Genomic DNA, 21,231 nt, shown 5'->3' on the forward strand with positions numbered 1-21,231 from the left:
TTTTTTGACTTCTAATTTATCAGAGCAAGTCAATATATTTTCATTCTGACCTTGCATTGTTTTATTAAGTTCACACAGGTGCTAAAATATATTACCAGCCATGTATGCAAATTTGGCTATTGCACCCGTGGCACACCTAGCATCTTCTCATGCACACCGGTTGCTGTGGAGCACTGGTGTAGAATACAGTTAAAAAAAATAATGGTAGATGATAAACAAACAAACCCATTTACCAATTACCGGCCTTATTAAGAGACACCCACATTGAATGAGCATGCTCCAGAAGGAATTGGTAAGGGTAGAGCGGTCATTAAGGAAGAATAAATTCAGAAATGGTTTAATGATCTCAAAAAGTACCAGAATGACATCAATGCTATAGACCTTTTGGAGAATTCTGAATGGCAATGAAACCAGTTTAAAAAAATGTCAATCGCAAACAGAGTTCAGATGGAGCTGTTGGTTGAATTTATGGAAAGTAAGTACACAACATTTTGTGCCAAAATCGACATTCTGGGCAATATAATGCAGTAAATGCCAACTCGATTAATACACCGTAATCACTCTTTGGGGTGGTTGTCGCTATTTCGGGGGTTTCACTGAATCATAATTCCTGTGTTGAGCCAAATATAAAATAAGATTTTACAGCATCGTGAAGTATCTCGATATAAGCGATCCCATCTTTTATCAGAATTTATGTTCAATTTATATGGCGATATTAATGTCTACTGTTTATATAAGACTAAACCAAACTTAATCTACAATTTTGCCAGTCATGTCACTTGCATAGAATATAGATAATATATGTAAAGTCAATTGTCAACCGTATATCAAAATACGCGAAAAACAAACTTAACCTGCAATTGTCGTCATGTCTAATTCGGTAATAGCGGTGATACCCACGGTAAGAATATATAATTTAAATATTTTATTACAGTGAATGTGCCAATAAATAACTTATAATGGTATCTTTTATGTATTTCAGTGTTGTAGTAACTCGCGGGCCGCGGATAACGTCCGCACAAAAAGACCTTCTCGTGCAATTAATGTACGAGAACCAAGCCTAGCTCTTGGGAGATTTTATGGTCCACTCGGGGGTGAAAGCATGGCGCGAGACTGGGAACACTTATCCCGGCAATAAGATGCTATAGGCCCAACAAAATCGATTGACCAGTGGAAAACTGTAATTATAAATACTTAATAATAGTAAGCTAAAGTTAATGTCTTAGCACTTATCAATGTTTACTGGGTAATGTTAATCTTGACACGTTTTGTTATTGTGATTTCCCAGGTATGGAAGGAGATGAAACAGAAAACACGGAAGAAGAATGGTGACCGGGTCCGCGCATTAAATTCAACGGGGAACCGCCACCATGCTGTGGAACTGGATGAGAATTCATTAAAAATATTATCCATAATCGGAACCAGTTCCTCAGCGGAGTGTTCCAATCACGAGTTTGGTTTTTCAGGTAGAAAGTAATGAATAACAATAAAGGTGCAAATATTAATTGAAAATTATTTTTTATTTATATGTATTGATTTATTTTTATTACAGCCATAGCCATATATGTATGTCCGCCATTGGAGTTCGTCGATGACAAACAAATGACGAATACATTCTCTTCGGCTGAGGTCACCCCTTCGCCACCACCTAGAGGTAACATAGCGAGATTTTGTTTTGGTATAATAAATAGTGTAGTATGTTTGCAATTATTAGGTATACTATGAAATGTCATTGATTTATTTCTATTGCAGCCCGTAAAACGCCAACACGTCATCCTGTGGTTATCGCACGTCACTCGGTGCCAAGCTTTGAGGGCATACCCAGAGGTAATAGTTAAATAAATATTGTCTGTATAGTAATATATCTATATTAGAATTTATTTCCAGCCAGCAATATTAAATATTATCGATCTATTTGTATTGCAGTCTATGGTAATCATTCGGCCACATCTGCGGGCCTATTCTTAACAATTATCACTTTAGCACGTTTACGATGTTACCATTGGTCCAAGTTAACACATTTGTTATTCACGCACACTGTCAGATATTATCACTTTAGCGGCAGCTAACTTTCATATCCGGTTTAAACGGCTAACTGCGGCGTGAAGTACGTACGTTATTTGCAGGTATATTATCTATGATTTTCTGACTTCGGTTAAAATCGGCCATGTTCGTGCCGCGTTGTCTCTGGTATTAATACCCGAACGGCGCGAGCTTTGTTTATATTCAATGTCAAACGTTAAACGCATAGACTAATAATACTTGTCAAACATAACCAAACCTATTATAAAAAAAAAATTGTCATGTCTAATTCGGGAATAGCGGTGATACCACGGTAAGAATATATAATTTAAATATTTGTTTATTACAGTGAATGTGCCAATAAATAACTTATAATGGTATCTTTTATGTATTTCAGTGTTGTAGTAACTCGCGGGCCGCGGATTACAACCGCACAAAAAGACCTTCTCGTGCAATTAATGTACGAGAACCAAAGCTTAGCTCTCGGGAGATTTTATGGTCCACTCGGGGGTGAAAGCATGGCGCGAGACTGGGAACACTTATCCCGGCAATAAGATGCTATAGGCCCATCAAAATCGATTGACCAGTGGAAAACTGTAATTATAAATACTTAATAATAGTAAGCTAAAGTTTAATGTCTTAGCACTTATCAATGTTTACTGGGTAATTGTTACCACCTGCAGGTAGGCGGGCGTCTACCCATAGTAAATTAATTAGTTATAAGCTGACATATAAACCTGATCTCTAACTATACGGCTTAGTAAAAACGCCTAATCGCCTTCCTTGTATAATCATATGTAAATGTTTGTTTGTTCACAGGTTTTAACTCCTCCGTTCGGTATGTAAACATATTGGACGGGGCACTAATTAATACAAACAAGGTAATGCAGAGTGAAAGAAAGAAGTATGATAAATTGCCTTGTTCTGTATAAAACCTGTGATAATTTTAAGAATAAAATGTTAGGCATAAGTGTAATTAATATATAACTATATCCATGTACTGGTATGAAAGGAGAAGAATGATTGATAACATAAAGGGATGAACGCGGCAGCGAGAAATTATTATAATTGTATATAAATAATCAATATGTTATGTGGAACACACTAATCAAATAATATTAAAATCAGTAAATTCATTAATAGTAAATGTCGAAACAAGGAATAATATTCAAGCGCGCGACAACATTCATTTAGCGGTATAGCAACACCAAACCGCCAGCCGACGCGATGGCATGTGTGTGCGGCCGACAGACTCGTCTGTATGTGTGCGGTAAAATGTTACGCGCCGAAAAGGTTCGCAGAAGCAAAACAGTAAATAACGTCATAGAGTCATTAAAACCTAACCTTTCTGAAATATTATTCGATTATTGTGTTCATAGTAATTATACCTATCGTCTGTAATATAAATCATAAGGAAATTCGCATATTTAATAAAATCTTGAAAAATTCGAGCGGGAGCTTCGCGGCTATCTCACCAAATTAATTAAAATCCTGATACTTATATAGCTGCACGGTGTAAAAATAGCGGCTAAAATCGGGGCAATGCGGGGATCACATCGCCGATCGATATAGTCCTAGACATTGCATGCGAATTCCTCTATGAGGAAGTAGTATTTTGCTATTTTTGTGAAAATAGTCAAATATTATTTCGTATTACTATAAAGGACGTAATTTTAAGTTAAAATAGTTATTATAATGAATATGAAATTGTAAAAGGTAACGACAGCAGACACATTGTTCTATCGTAAAAGCACAAATATTTATGTGAGGGTCAGTGGATGTTAATTACTGGGCCTATTATCATGTCAATAGGTACCTAGTAAGTAGTTGTAAATGCATATACTTCAAACGACAATCAAATCATGTGTTTACTCTCATCATAGACCATCAACCGCGGGTTTATGCTGGAGATGGCTATACAAATGCTCTATATAAATTCATTTAAAATCAATCAAATTACATAGACGTCATTTTATAACGTCAATTCATCCACCCACTCGCGCATAACATAATATCTATTGACGCGTGGTCTTTCCGACAAACGAGTAAATTCCAATTAAATAAACAAGAGATATTTCATAGGACGAATTAAAGAACAAATTAAAATCGTGGGTCAAATCTTGCTATCTCTTTGGACCAATCAAAATCAAGGGATGATTCCTATAAATACCGCTGTATCCGGGTAATAAATCATCAGTCGAAATCAGCCTCTCATCAGTCTCATCTCAGTCTCTTGCCGCTCATCTCTACAGCTACTTACTCGTCGCGCCAGGAGGGCGATTCACGAATGAAGCAGTATTACCGGTTGCGCAACCTAAGCGCAAACCTGCTACAACGAAGTATATTAAATGTCAACCGGCGGTGTCGGGTACCGTGTGCAATTTAACTATACACGCTTTGCCGATAGAGGCGCTAGTAACTCTCCATTTGACTTTGACATATTATTAAACGTCAAAAATTTGTACGTAGTGAGCAGGCTGTTATTCTATTTTTTCTATCTTTTACACAACTATTACCGCTGAAAGTATTAGTTTGTGTTTAAATTGTCATTTAAGTAGGTACTTTTGTGATTTTGTAATAGTTAGTTTGTAAAATATTGTTGTATCTTGTATTAAATATTCTAATAATGGACACGTTTCTCGCTACGTACGTTTTGTAACGCAATGTTAACAGGTAGGAAATACTGATTAAATATGTTATTACGATATTTTAGGTTATTTTACATCTCCAAAATGGAAGTCTCGCAGTCAGAATTCGGTAATCGGACGAATGCGTTCAAAATGACTGACAACTCGTTTGTGAAACGTTTTCGGTTATCGAAAAGATTAGCAGATACGTTAATTACCAGGTTGGAAGAATCAATGGCATCTCCATCCAGATCATCGGCTTTAAGCGTCGAAACTAAGGTGAGTGGTGAACTTTGATGTCTATGTATATATGCAATGAAAAATATATTAAATGTTCGTCCCTTATCATTGTTTTTTATGTGTAGGTTTTAGCGACACTTCGATTCTTGGCCACTGGTAATTACCAAACGGGTGTCGGCGATGAGCACACGGTTATGGTCAGCCAAGCATCTGTCAGCAGAGCCGTCCAAGAAGTGACAACGGCCATTAATGATCATTTGTTAAACGAATGGGTGGTATTTCCTACTGACAATTTGGAACCTATAAAACAAGAGTGAGTATATACTTAAATTAATTAATATTCCACACATAAATTATCATTTGTGCCAAATTAAAATAAAAAAAATAATGTTTACTTGTTTTCAGATTTTACAATAAATACGGGTTCCCGGGTGTATGTGGGACTGTCAACTGCACACATGTGGCTATCGTAGCTCCACCTGCTAATGATCCTCTTCGCCCGGAGTATATATACGTAAACCGAAAACTATATCATTCAATCAATGTGCAATTGGTAAGTTAACTATTCAAATTAATAAAAATATTATATAAATCAAAATATTGCATAAATTTGTCTAATCCTATTTAATCTCCTTTCTCGTTAGGTATGTGATGCGAAGTTGCGCATTCTAAATGTGAATGCACAGTTTCCTGGGAGCACCAACGACGCTCACATCTGGAAAATGTCTCATATTGGGAGTGTCATGGAAGTCGTCCATAGGCAACATGCAACGACATGGCTACTCGGTTAGTGAAATACTTATCTATATTTATTGTAGAAGCCACAATAAAAAAAGATTTTTTGTGAGTTTGCTGACCCAGTATTCAATTACCCATCTATTTGATCACCGGTTTCCACAAAACACTCCCTCTAACGTTACCCGCCACATTAAGGAAGTTCATATGCTATGTTTGCACCGGAAAGTGATTATCTCTATATCTTCCTATTATATATTTCAGGGGACAGCGGCTATCCCCATTTGCCGTGGCTTATGACCCCGATACATAATCCTGTTACCCAAATCGAACAACACTACAATACAGTGCAAAGTTCAGCCAGATCTTGCGTGGAAAGGTGCAATGGAGTTCTCAAAGCAAGATGGAGGTGCTTGCTTAAACACCGAGTGCTTCATTACACCCCTCAAAAGACTATCAGGATAATAAATAGTTGTGTTGTCTTGCATAATATGTGCATACATCATTCAGTCGCTATGCCAGCACACACTATCTACGCAGACGACCATGAGGAGTCTCTGGGAATCCTGCCTGAGGAGATTCAAGGCACATCAAGGAACCGTCTGCTGAATGAAGCGGGGGCTATCAGAGGCGGGATAATGCAACACCTCATGCGCTAAGAATTGTGCGTAAAATAATATTGTTTTTAATAACCTAGCATGATTGAATTCAAATGTTTCTGGGGAAATTTTCAATTTGTTTCTAATGAATCATTATACCTAACTTAATATCATTCAAAGTTTCAATCAATATTACTTGCCAGGAATAATTCAACTTAATTGATACGTCATAACTAGGTAAATGTACACCCGATTTTTGGCAAATATTACGTTGCATTATTGGACACAGGGCGAAGCGGTATACTTCCGTGGAAGCGTCGGAGAACACACTATCGCTTCATGAAGCAGGCTGGAACTTGCTGGTAGCAGGTTTGATACTCACTTTTAGCATACTTCGGTAGTGCTTCATTCCAGAATTGGCCTTCAGGAACTTCTCAACCATCTTGTAACCCGGAAGTACTACTCTACGAAAATAAATACTATCCCGTTTACTTACGGTTAGAATTATTTTCCAAAGGAACTCGGGTAGCGAATACCTACGTGTCTGGCGTCTTTACCTACAACCAAGGATTTTGTACCACTGAACCGCTGTACAGAAGCAGAAAATATCGAATAAAAAAGCTGATTTAAGAGTCGTATGAAACTCTTACATAAAAAAGAAATAAATCCTTTTTATTTAACAACCCCTCACCGACTGAGCTAACAATCCTCACGAGGTATTTCTATAACTATTCGTGAAGGGGGGAGTTGTTATAATGTTAATCTTGACACGTTTTATTATTGTGATTTCCCAGGTATGCAAGGAGATGAAACAGAAAACACGGAAGAAGAATGGTGACCGGGTCCGCGCATTAAATTCAACGGGGAACTGCCACCACGCTGTGGAACTGGATGAAAATTCGTTAAAAATATTATCCATAATCGGAACCAGTTCCTCAGCGGGGTGGGGTGGTCCAACCACGAGTTTGGTTTGTCAAGTAATGAATAACAATAAAGGTGCAAATATTAATTAAAAATTATTTTTTATTTATATGTATTTAAATGTATTGATTTATTTTTATTACAGCCACAGCCACATATGTATGTCTGCCATTGGAGTTCGTCGATGACGAACGAATGGCGGATACATTGTCTTCGGCTGAGGTCACCCCTTCGCCACCACCTAGAGGTAACATAGCGAGATTTTGTTTTGGTATAATAAATAGTGTAGTATGTTTGCAATTATTAGGTATACTATGAAATGTCATTGATTTATTTCTATTGCAGCCCGTAAAACACCAACACGTCCTGTGGTTATCGCATATCACTCGGTGCCAAGCTTTGAGGGCATACCCAGAGGTAATAGTTAAATAAATATTGTCTATAGGTAATATAGCGACATTTTGTTTTGTTATAATAAATAGTGTAGTATGTTTGCAATTATTGTTTTATGTAATGTCGTCGAACTATTTTTATTACAGTTACAAATGGATGTCCACTGCCGGACTACTTTCGGTTAGCTGAGGACGTCCCTTCGCCACCACCTAGAGGTAACATAGCAATATTTTGTTTTGGTATAATAAATAGTGCAGTATGTTGACAATTATTTTATTATGTCATCGATTCATTTTGATTACTGTTACACAATGTCAATGATTTATTTCTATTGCAGCCTGTAACACACCAACACGTGAGGAGGTTCTCACAACGTCACTCGGTGGTGCCTAGCTTTGAGGGCACACCTAGAGGTAATAGTTAAATATTGTTTGTGTATAGTAATATATATTAGAATTTATTTCCAGCCAGCAATATAAAATATTATCCATCTATTTGTATTGCCGTCTATGATAATCACTCGGCCGGTGAAAGTCTGACCCGGCAGGCGACAGAGACGCCTTTACGGCCCACTAGAGGTAAGACATTTGACATAAAACAAAAATCATTCAAAATTAGTCAGTTAGGTTCCACTTAAAAAAACGGTCAGAACATCTTCGGTTTAGGGTTTTTTTTTTGTATTTTGGCACATATAAAATGAAATGTGAAAAGTTTTATTACAGCAGCGAGATTTAGGCCAGCATCGATGCCGCCCGGTTTGGCCAATACTCACAAACTAATATTGGAGAGTAACCGGATGATGAAGGTACTATTATCATACATTCATTATATAATATGTATATATTTTAACTATGGTATCAAAATACCTTTCACGTAGGCATCGTGAACGTTTGACTGCATACATACTCGCTTTATACTAATATTATATTATATGTTTATAGTCCATGGAGGGGGCATTGACGACAATGGCTACAGCAATGACGGTATGTAAACAAACATTAATAGTATATTTGAAAGTCAAAGAAGGCATCACTACGGTATCAAATGAAAGTATATCGGAAGAAAACTATGCAGTATATTTGTGAAAAACAGTCTAACAAGATCCATACCTTACCACAATAAAACCATTAGATGTTTTGTGACAAAACTGTTTTCATGTCATCATTTCAGATGACATCGACAAGAAAATACTACCAACGGGCTAATACAGATTTACAAGCAGCAATTTTGGCTATCAAAAATAATGAAATGGGACCAAATGAGGCTTCGCGAGTATTTAAAGTTTCTAAACCTACACTCAGGAGACATAAGCATAAAAGGAATGTATACGCAAATGATTTGATCTTGCAAAAGGGAAGACCAACAATTTTTATACCTCAGCTCGAAAATAAGCTTGTTAAACATTTACTGGAACTTGAGGCTCATATAAAAATGGAATAGTACAAAACTTAAATCCATTAGAATTTGAGGCTCATAATATTATGTTTGAACTATCTGATAATGATATGGTTTTGAATGATTCGGGATACGGATCTATAGTTGGATGATGAGAACACATGCCACATATGCATGGGCAATTATTTTGATAAGAAAGGACCCAAAGGAGACTGGATTCAATATGTGCAGTGCCGTAGATGGGTGCACGAAACTTCCACAAATAACCCGGATATATGCAGTTCGTGCATGCATTAAAAATATTTTATTTTCCTTTTTGCAAATTTGAAATGTTGAATGTTACATCAAAATATGGGCAAACAATGGAGCATTTACCTCATAATGTACGAAATAATAATATAATAATTTTAAATATTACGCGGGAATCTTGTACCTACTTTATAAGCATTTGTGACTTGTTATTATCAGTCAAACAAAGTATTGTCGTGTATATGCTCGTAACTTCGGATCAGGAAGGACAGTGTTCCAAATGAGGTAAGTATTGCACGTCCGGAAATAAAAAAAGATCACAACTGAGCTCACATGATCGGCAGCGTGCAAAAAAAAATCATCGACAGGCGGTTCAGTTTCTCTCCTGCACAGTCCTACAAATACTATGAAAGACATACAATCTATGCATACATGCAGACTTAGCGGCCGGTAAAAAATACGCCAGAAATTACGCGCATTTTATGCGTGTAAACGAGTGACAAATTCAAGGTATTATTTTAATAATTAATTCATACAATATGTAGGTATTTGAATTCGTACTTATTATTACATAGGTACATAATAATTTGGGAGATCAGTGCATATTTGCTCCTATACAAGAGCCGTCGCTGCTGTGTATAATGCATCCACTGTAAAGCAAGGTTGATGCACCGGCAAACATAAATAGTGAAGAGGAAGACGGTGTAAACAATACACCATGTGCGTCGAATAACGGCCAGTGGCGTGGAATAAACTAAAGCGCGCGACAGCGACCGATTAAGAAATAAATATATTATTATGCCGGGCATATTAAGCTAAAGCAATCAACTTTGCTCGACGGTGCGATTAGAATTAAGAAATTAAAATTGTGTATCGGAAGAATGACATGATGGATGAGCGAAAAATAATAATAGCGGTTAGCGAGCAGAGAACTTCGCTGCTGCTGAAAGGGTCTTCAAAACTGTAAGTAACTATTTAACTGACTGGTAAATTTATAAATAAATAGAAATAGCGGCTCTATGTTACGACAGCTTCGAAATTCATCATTCATTCAAGTACGAGTAAGAGTAAGTTTCGCTGCACTCCTGAGCTTCAACACACGCACGTACGATTTTGTTATTACGTTTATAGGTTAGATAAGTATTTAATACGCATCCAACATGTCACGGTTTACACTTACAATAGAAAAAAATTTACCTTCTCAGCAGTACTGAAAAGGCCGCACTAAGTTTTTTACAGGAGAGAAAGTATGCAAGGCTGCAAGCACCTTTCTGCGGTGCTTGCAACAGAACCACGACCTGGTTGCGATATGGGCCTGGACACGTGTGGCGATGATGCCCAACGCTCAAGGGTTTTACGAAGTCCCCAAAATCCGGTACCTTATGGGAGCAATCAAAATTATCGTTCGGCACCATTATCAAACTCCTCGCCTGTTGGTCATACCAATTCTCTGGCGTGACCACTTCAGAGACAGCGTCGGTTTCCCCTAAGACTATTGTGCTATGGAACCAATATTTCAGGGATGTCTGCTCAAATTATTTTCAAAGAATCCATACAAAATTGGTGGTGACGGGGAAGTGGTAGAAATAGACGAATCAGTATTCGCTAGGCGCAAAAACTACCGTGGACGGTACCGCAAGTAAAAATGGGTTTTTGGTGGTGTGTGTAGGTCAAACAAACAGGTATTTTTAACTGCGGTACCTGACCGTAAGGTTGTGACTCTTCTGCCACTCATTGCGGGCAATATTGCACCCGGGTCAGTAGTCTATTCTGACCACTGGCGCTCCTATAATGGAATTCCGCAAATACCTGTAGAACCAGTAAACACCAGAACCAGTAGAAACAGTAAACCACAAAGTTTCGCGAATCCTGAAACTGGGGTTCATTCTAATATGATTGAGGGAACTTGGGCGCATGCTAAACAAAGGTTAAAGGCATTGAATGGTATCCCTGAATCGTCGTTGCCATCTTACTTGGATGAGTTCACGTGGCGGAAGAGATTTGCCAAAACCAACACGGATGCATTCAATAATGAATTGTTGCATATCAGTGAATGGTATGTTGTGACATCAGAACCTCAACCTGGCTTGCCTGTTATTCAAGTCAAACGGATTCAGAGGTCCTTCACTAATGGATATTTGTTTCAGTAGACTGCGGTAGCACTTATCGGTTATTATGAACCGGATTTAGGCGTCCTTGACTATCGACGAACCTACCTGTTATATTTAATAATTTATTTATGGTGTAATTCCCGTGCAGCCACAAGGGCTATTGTCTTCTAGCGCATCGTTGTCGCATATTTGTTTCAGTAGACTGCGGAAGCACTTATTAATTATTATGTACCGGATTCAGGCGTCCTTGACTATCGATTCTGCGTTTGATTTCTTTGCTCTCTTTATTGATGTGCATTATTAAGGTTTTGTGTTTCGTCATTACTTGGTTTTGTCGTATTCATTTCCAGTTTGTTTGGTTCTCCAAATTATATTTATGTTATCCTACATAAGCCAGTTATCGCATAGGTTTATTGAAGAACCATCGGTAGTCTGTGACGTTGCAGACGTCACCATCGGGCTAATTAACAATCATAATTAGTGGAGAGGTTTTTCTCTCGCGGGCAACACTAAAATCCAGCGGTTGGCATTCCGGGTTGGATGAGTGGTGGGGGGATCGATGTCAGGCGATCGAATTTTGTTTGGATCTCCTCCCTTTTCTGGTTGACCCTTGGGAACGTGAGGACGTTGGGAGGAGCGATTCCCGCTTGGCAATTGCCAAGCGGCTGTAAATACATTTCAATTTCATTTTTTTAGTATTAATTAATTTTAAGTTTTTGTTTTAATTATAACCTCACTCACATGTGGATATTTTGGTTTAAGTTTGTTGCTGAGAACTTATTGTGTTAAAATTTTAGTTTGCAGACGCTGATATTGTGTCTTTTGCATAACGTAAATATTTATGTATTATAACCTCGTCGTTTGTGAACGGTGGTGATTTTTCTATGGCGTCATGTCGCCATTTATGTACCATTGACTTTTGATTGCATTTTCTTTAAATACAGTGAGGTTAAAATTATCACGGTGTTTCATTTAATTTAATTGTATCCCGTAATATTATGTTCTTTTATGTTCTTTTCTTTCATAGAAAAGGCTTTGGCGTCCAATAGAGTCAAGTTTTCAGTGCTCGCAATTAACCGCTGCAGCGGTATGGTAGACATTATTCATCGAATACCAATTGATTTCGATGGTCCTTTCCGTAACAGGATTGGAATTCATCAGAGAGATAGTGTGGAGACCCAGTACCCTGAGCTAGCGGTGCCTGTTGTCCACATAGCTTGGATAACAGTGTTGAATGATGGTCGGATGTTATTTTTTTCATTTAACAAGTCTCTAAAGCCATATTGAATAATAATTAGCCTTCCTATTCGTGTATTGTATTATCATTGTCTTGGTAGTGAAGAGACGTGTTCCACATCCACAAAATTCCAATTATCCCTTATTAATAAACACAATATGTTTTTGTATATCACACCCTTATCACTTCTGACACAATAAAACGATTCTGCAATCATAACATGATTACCTCACAACCATAAATTTTGGTATTTGAAGAATTTTATCGTTTGTTCAAATAAATGTTTTTACATTTGTATGGAATAGTTCTATTCATTACTGAGGTGACATGTAAACTGATTGAACTTGTTCAGTATGCTGAGAAAGGCAAGGTGAACTGAATGAATCTTTGAAACTGCTGCATTCTCCATAGCACAGAGTGAGTACATTGATCAGACAACATCTTTTTCAACAAACTGACAGTTCTAGGTTCTAGTTCTACCAGAACTATAAAATAAGTCTACCTGCTAAATACATTAATGATGTTATGGTATAGCCCAGTGGTCAGCAAACCACGGCTCGCGAGCCACACGTGGCTCTTTGGCCCTTTGAGTGTGGCTCTTCCACAAATGACCACGTACGGATTAAAACGGTGAAAGATAATACAATCAAAATGTCTTCGAATATAAACAACCAGCAAATCGAAGATCTTAAATTGGTTTCAGCTTTATCAATAGTAGTTGACGAGTTTTGTGACATAAATGATACAGGACCAATTTGTACTTACAATTTATTTCATCTACAGGTAATAAAGAAGAACTTTTGGGATTATTGCCACTGAAAGGTCAAACACGTGGAGAGGATATTGCAAATGCTGTAATTGAGTGCATGGAAAAACATCATATTCCACTCGATAAAATTGTGCCAATTTCAACAGATAGGGCGTTAAGTATGACCGGTGTAGGAAAAGGCTTTATTACTATTTTGAAAGAAAAAAATAAGTACATTGCATCATTCGTCAAAAAGCGCTTTGTGCGCAGATATTTCGAAAAGAAATTTCCAAGGTTAGTACTCTTAATCATCGCCATTTTTTTTTTTTAGTTAGTTTAGTACGCAGATCTTCTGCTGCATAACAGGGTACGTTAGTTAACAAAAGGAAACGTTTCGCTTCCTTATTAACAGAAATTAAAGCATTTCTCCTTGAGAATAGTGTTCACTATCCTGAAATAGGTAACGGACAATCAGTTGATCCAAAAAAAATATTTCATGTGAGACGTTACGTCTCATCTAAATCAGCTTAATCGTAAACTGCAGGGGGAAGGAAACACATTTTTTCGATGTTAGAAGAAGTTATTTCATTCGAAAACAAATTATCTCTTTTTTGCTTAAGCTTTCGAAAGAGAATCTTCGATTCACTTTCAAAGCCTGCTGAAGCTTCGCTACGAAAATAATTCTGATGTTGACATTTGCTATATTTTCAAACAATTTTAAATATGAGGGAAGCTCTTCTCAACAGGTTTCAGGAATTCAGAAACAGCAAAGCGTCATAGTCTTTGTTAAACAATTTTTTTTCTCTCTTTAATGTTGACATTGGCAACTTTGAAAAATGCAATTGCTGGATTTAAAAAATGAAGAATTATGGAGTTCTAAACGTCTCTGTGCTGATATGGACATATTGGAGAAAAACAAATATGAATATGGTTCATAGCACAAGTAGTCTACTTTGAAAGACCTGGAGAAGGAAGACATGATGATTTTTAACACCTGGAATAGTTTTCCTGATTCATAACATGATCAATAATTGAAAAAACTAGCGTTTGCTGTTCTTTCCCATTCCGGTTCTACATAATATTCATGCGAACAATCTTTTGCAAGCATGAACCTTATCAAGTAAGAGTAAATTGAGAAGTTGTCTTATTGATGAAAACCTGGAATCGTGTCTAAAATTAAAAACAACATACAATAATGACTTACCCAAACTTTTCAAGGAGATGGAAGGCAATTGTTAATTTAAAGAGAATAATTGATGCAATTTATATCTTTATAGACTTTTATAAGTATACTTTGTAACTTAATTGATTTATTTTTGTGGATACATTACTTACAATTTAATTTATATCAATAAATAATATCATGATTAAGTAAGACATCAAGTCTTTTTCAGTGTAGGTACCTACCTATAGTTTAATTAAGACTTAAAACTTTAATTAAAGTTTATTAAGTTAATAATAATCAGTGTACCTACATCTATAGTTTAAGTTTAAGAAATTTGGCTCTTCAAAGAAATCGCAATCGTTGTACTCTTGATATTTGGCTCTCTTGACTAATGAGTTTGCCGACCACTGGTATAGCCTAACGTTATTGATGTTATAAAATGGGTCAGGGCTCTATATTACGAGAGATCACCGCGGATAAACGTCAGATATTTTTGTCTACACTTGAAAGTATCTAAACGCCATTTTTTGAGCATAGACAACCATGGCAAAACAGCTATTATAATCGTAGACAATAAAAATAACCGCTATTATAAGCGAAGACAATAATTCAGTCACAGAAAACAGTGAAATATTTTAATAAACTTAATACCTAATTAACAATACAATTATTACGTTGGCTACAATACCTGTCGTTTACATTGCGTAGGTATAATATTCTCTATACCGGATCTATGTTCTTCGTTCATTCTCTTGGCTGATCTAGACCGATGCACCATATGCTAGCTGATCTGATCATCGGAATTATTCATCATTCATTCTTCGAGTACGAGTAAGTTTCGCTGCATTGCTGAGCTTCTACACACGTACGTACTAGTGAAGTATTTTGTAGTATTTTCTTATAACGTTTATAGGTTAGATAAGTAGGTACTTAATACGCATTTATCACGTGTTTCTCATAACGTTTATAGGTTAGATAAGTAATTCATCATGTGGTTCTCAATACGTTTATAGATTAGATAAGTAGGTACTTAATACGCATCCATCATGTCACGGTTTATACTGACAATTGAAAAAATTTATCTTCTTAGCAGTACCGAAGAGGCAGCACTTAGTTTTTTACAGGAGAGAAAGTGTGCGAGGCTGCAAGCACCTCTATGCGGTACTTGCAACAGAATCACGACGTGAGTGCGACATGGGCCTGGACACATGTGGCGATGCCCAACGCACAAGAGTTTTACTAAGTCCCCAAAATCCGGTACCTTATGGGAGCAATCTAAATTATCGTTTGGTACCATCATCAAACTCCTCGCCTGTTGGTCATACCAATTCTCTAGCGTGACCACTTCAGAGATAGTGTCGGTTTCCCCCAAGACTATTGGGGGTATGGAACCAATATTTCAGGGATGTCTGCTCAAATTATTTTGAATAGAATCCATACAAAATCGGTGGTGACGGGGAAGTGGTAAAGATTGATGAATCGGTATTCGCTAGGCGCAAAAACCACCGTGGACGGTACCGAAAGGAGAAATGGGTTTTCGGTGGTGTGTGAAGGTCTAACAAACAGGTATTTTTAACTGCGGTACCTGACCGTAAGGCTGCGACTCTTCTGCCACTCATTGCTCCCGGGTCAGTAATTTATTCTGACCAATGGCGCTCCTATAATGGAATTCCGCAAATACCTGTAAAACCTGCTTACGAGCACATGACAGTAAACCATAGTCAAAGTTTCGTGAATCCTGAAACTGGGGTTCATACTAAACATCGCATGCTAAACAAAGGTTAAAGGCATTGTATGGTATCCCTGAATCGTCATTGCCATCTTACTTGGATGAGTTCACGTGGCGGAAGAGATTTGCCAAAACCAACACAGATGCATTCAATAACATATTGTTGCATATCGGTGAATGGTATATTGTGACATGAGAACCTCGACCTGGCCTGCTTGGTAGTGAAGAGACGTGTTCCACATCCAAAAAATTCCAATTATCCCTTATTAATAAACACAATATGTCTTTGTATATCAAACCCTTATCACTTCTGATTCAATAAAACGATTCTGCAATCATAACGTGATTACCTCACAACCATAAATTTTGGTATTTGAAGAATTTTATCGTTTGTTCAAATAAATGTTTTTACATTTGTATGGAATAGTTCTATTCATTACTGAGGTGACATGTAAACTGATTGAACTTGTTCAGTATGCTGAGAAAGGCAAGGTGATCTGAATGAATCCTTGAAACTGCTGCATTCTCCATAGCACAGAATGAGTACATTGATCAGACAACATCTTTTTCAACAAACTGACAGTTCTAGGATTAAGTGTGTTCTACCAGAACTATAAAATAAGTCTACCTGCTAAATACCAGTGGCGAAGGCTCCATACTAAGCGATTATTTAAAGCTTACCTTCTATTTTCAAGTATTTAATTTATATAAATAAATATCTATATTGTAGGACATTGTAGGTTATAATAAAAATATTGATTGCCATCTATCGTCGTTATTTATAAGTATAGCTTTTAATTTAGTCATGTTTCGAATCAAAAATAAATGACGGAACGTCCAACGTGAGTGCTATTTTTAGAATTATTTCAACGATAATCCAAGCCGAATTTTCTACCGCAATTCAGTTGCCAACTTCATGCATGTCTGCGTTTTTGTTCTAGACTCAGAAGCGTTAAGTGACAAGCTTATTCGAAATGTTGATTTGTTTATTGTCTTTGCTTATCTTTAAAAGCAAATAATAAATAATAAGGATGATTAAAAAAAATAATAACTATTGTGTTCGATCACATATAATTTATAAATTGTTATTAAAAATAAATATTGTATTAATTCGCGATTATTATTTAGGTTACTTCAGTCATAGACAAACATAACATGCTATTCACAGTTTATGTCATTTTGACATGTCAAAGCGGTGGTAAAGGTTTATTTAATAATACAAAATTCATTGTGTTACTGTGAATGTGGATAAATTATCTCATATTGTACCGAAATCATTCGCCAGTGCTTTAAATATATAAGTATTTATTAAATTGTGTAGTGTGCCGGTAGAAAATGTGCGAACGATTGCATTTAAAAATTATCAAAGCTTGACCTTCCAAGGGTTCATTTAGATTTGAATACAGCAAAAAAACTTATATTAGACATTTTCACAACAATTTATAAATGATAAATATTTGTTTTTAACTGGCAGTTATACATTAAACAAACTTTTTTGTTGGCGATGCGTATTGTTTGGTAAAGAAAGTATGCGTGGAATTCTACTGCCATAAGTGATTTAAATAATTTGACAAATTCAGCGGTGAAACCTATGACCAGTGTGTCGTTGTCATTAGTGTGCACCTATTCATCAGTAGTAATATCGTAAGTATTATCTTCTTATTTCCCGTAAGTTACCTGACAAGTGTGCTCTTTTTCTCTGATCTCCACAGCTTACCTCTTTCCAAAAGTCACCCTTCGCCACTGCTAAATACATTAATGATGTTATGGTACAGCCCAACGTTATTGATGTTATACAATTGGTCAGATATCAAAACAGCGTTCGATGAAACAATAACAATGTGTTATGAACGTTTTTTAACACTAACAATATGAATTAGTAAGTTCATATTGAATAAAAAAATAATAAATAATAATTTTCTTTACAGAGACTGATGACCGAGGATCGCAAACATTCCAATGATTTAATTAAAATAAAAGAATGTGTAATACTTATTTATACCATTTGATAATTACTAGATATGATATTTTATTTTAATTAAATCATAGAGATCGACGACCAGCCTTCACTGCTTGGCTACACCCACCTCTCAATCCTTCCGTCTAGATTACCGCCAAGGTTTGAAATATTTTCTCTAAATCCATTATGTACCCAAGATTCCATGTATAAATTATAATATAGTTTGATAATGTTAATAAGAATTAATTAATTAAATATATTTATATGTATGGTAGTGTAGTGGCCTGCCAGTTTCTTTGGCAAACTCTTCTGTGCAAGAGCTCATCGAATTGCCGAATTTTATTGCCCACATTGCCCGGGTGACGCCGCGGGGAGGCCAGAGATAGGATTTGTCGGTTCGTGAATGGGTTTATTGCCCACAAATATGTCATCACCGAGATTCAACGAGATCCGAGAGGAAGCTACCGCTGACATCTATGAGCTGATGGAGACACCTGCAGCTCCAACCCCCAGACAACTACTGGAACAGGACCCGACTACGACTCTCCAAAACATAGCCTATATGATAACGAAAAACAAAAATCAAGACCCTCAAACACTCATACGATCTATTTTCAGCCTTCTGATCTCCTGCATGGACTCAAGGACGAGAGCCCAATGCCGCCAGCCATCAACCAGCCATCCTGCCGCACCAAACTTCAAAATCAAGAGATCCAAGAGAGCGACCTCCCAGAAAAAACAGGACAACTTACCGAATTCACAGGAGACAATAGCGGCCACCCAAGACGACTCCGAATACGAGGACCTGAACGACGACACCACCTTCGCCTCGGCCGTACGCAAAAGGCAGAGACAGCCAACCACACCCAACGCCACACAGAAGTCACCGCAGCAACTTCTGAAAAAGAAGCCAGCCCCGAAAAACAATACGCCAACAAAACAACCAACAACCGTTGCGCCAACAGCAAAACCCACCAAAGACGCCCGGAAAACTAAAGTCCCACCAGTAATTCTTCACTCCAAACGCGACTACACAACAATCGCGAAAGATATGAAGTTGGTGGGCATCACGACAGGATTCACAACGCTACAGAAGGACAATATACGCATCGACTTCGATGACCTCACCTCCTACCGGAAAACAGTGGATTTTCTAGACCAAAGAAAAATATCATTCCACTCATACAAGACCGAGGAAGAGAAGACATACAAGGCCGTCCTCAGAGGAATACCGACAGAAACGGACGTAAACGAAATAAAGGAAGAGCTGATAGACTTACAATTTCCGGTAATTGCCGTCCAGAGGATGCGCCGCAGATTAGACCACGAGCCGCTACCTCTTGTCCTGGTCGACTTAGAAAGAAGCGACGCAGGCAAGAGAATCTTCGAATTAGAGACTCTGCTGTACCACCGTATTAAAGTAGTCTCTTAGGAGAAAAACGGCCACCGGACAATGCCACCGATGTCAAGGCTTCGCGCACTCAGGGAGCAACTGCCACGCCCCACCAAAATGCGTGAAATGTGCCGAAAACCACTGGACTCAGGAGTGTGATCACACTCGAGAGATGGGACCTGCCACTTGCGCAAACTGCGCGGGTCCTCACCCAGCCAACTATCGAGGATGCCCGAAATTCCCGCGTCCAGAATAAACGAACGCAAATCACAGACGAACCTGGCCCGCTCCCACATGGCAAAGACAAACCCAGCCCGCCCAGAATGAGACTCGCCAAGCTCCTGCCTACACACGACCCTAACAATCGGACCACCGCAGCGAAACAACGACGCACTCAAATAACAGGTTGGTCGCTAATCCTAATCAATTTCCAAAAACCAACAACAAGCCCTCCTCCAACTCCAATTCAGACCTCAAAGTCTGGAATTTGCAATTTTCCAATTGCAAGACTATGGAGCAAGCTACCGCCATGGTAGCCCAAGCCACGAAACTTGTCCAGCAAAATGGCTACTAAGACCAATCCAGCCTCTCTACAGACGGCCATCTGGAACGCTACCTTAATTATTGATAAGGGGGAAATCATCAATTTCCTATCCAAGCACGACATCGACATACTCCTAGTTAGCGAGACCCACCTTAAACCTACTTCCCGCATCCGTTTTCCAAACTACACCACTTACAGAACAGACAGACTAACGAACAGAGGCGGCGGAACAAGTCTCATATAGACCATTGTGAGGCACCTCCGACCTCACAAAGCCGGGCACTAGAATCATGCTCAATCATAGTTAATACTCGCACCTCCGGCAGCGTTAAATTCACTTCAGTCTACGTTCCTCCTTATAAAAAGGACGATTCCATTACCAGATCAGATCTAGATAGCCTACTGGACGCTAACGTTACCTCAGTAGTCATTGCGGGCGATTTCAATGCCAAGCACTTAGCTTGGGGTGGCCGCTCCTCGGATTTCAGAGGTAAAATGATCTACGAGTTCATTGAAGATAATAACATAACCTTAGCCGCTCCATCAGAGCCCACGCACTATCCTGCTAATCACATATATCGACCTTCTATTATAGATTTTGCTTTACTCGCGGAAACTGATTTCATTCACGAAATCAGTCTAGTTAACGAACTATCCTCAGACCACAAGCCGGTACTTTTACACTTAGGAGACCCATCAAATGTGACCCTAGCAATTGACAAGACGCATCAGAACCCAAACTTCTTGGGAAGACTTCAAATCAGTGTTAGAGGAAAAGCTCACGCAACCAACCCTTCTTAACACTGAGGAGAGCATAGACTCCGCAGTCGCGACATTCACGGACGAAATTCTAGAAACCGTTAACTCAGCCACCGTAGTTAGACCATCAAATCATACACTCCGCCCAGACATACCACAGCGCCTTAAAGATAAAATCAGACAGAAAAATAAAGCACGTTTGGAATGACAGGAGCAAAAACTCCGCGCATCCAAAACCCTATACAACAGGTTGATACCCTATACAACAGGTTGATACCAGAGATCAGGAAAGAACTAGCAGAACTTGATGACGCCAGTTGGTGCCAAAAAGTCAATAACTTAATCAAGGGCAGCCCACCATACTGGTCCCTAACAAAAATCTTAAGACAGAACAAGCAGAAGAT

This window comes from Rhyacophila brunnea, unplaced genomic scaffold (assembly GCF_057557595.1).
Source record: "Rhyacophila brunnea isolate RB1 unplaced genomic scaffold, BYU_Rbru_1.0 scaffold_7, whole genome shotgun sequence".
Taxonomy (NCBI): domain Eukaryota; kingdom Metazoa; phylum Arthropoda; class Insecta; order Trichoptera; family Rhyacophilidae; genus Rhyacophila; species Rhyacophila brunnea.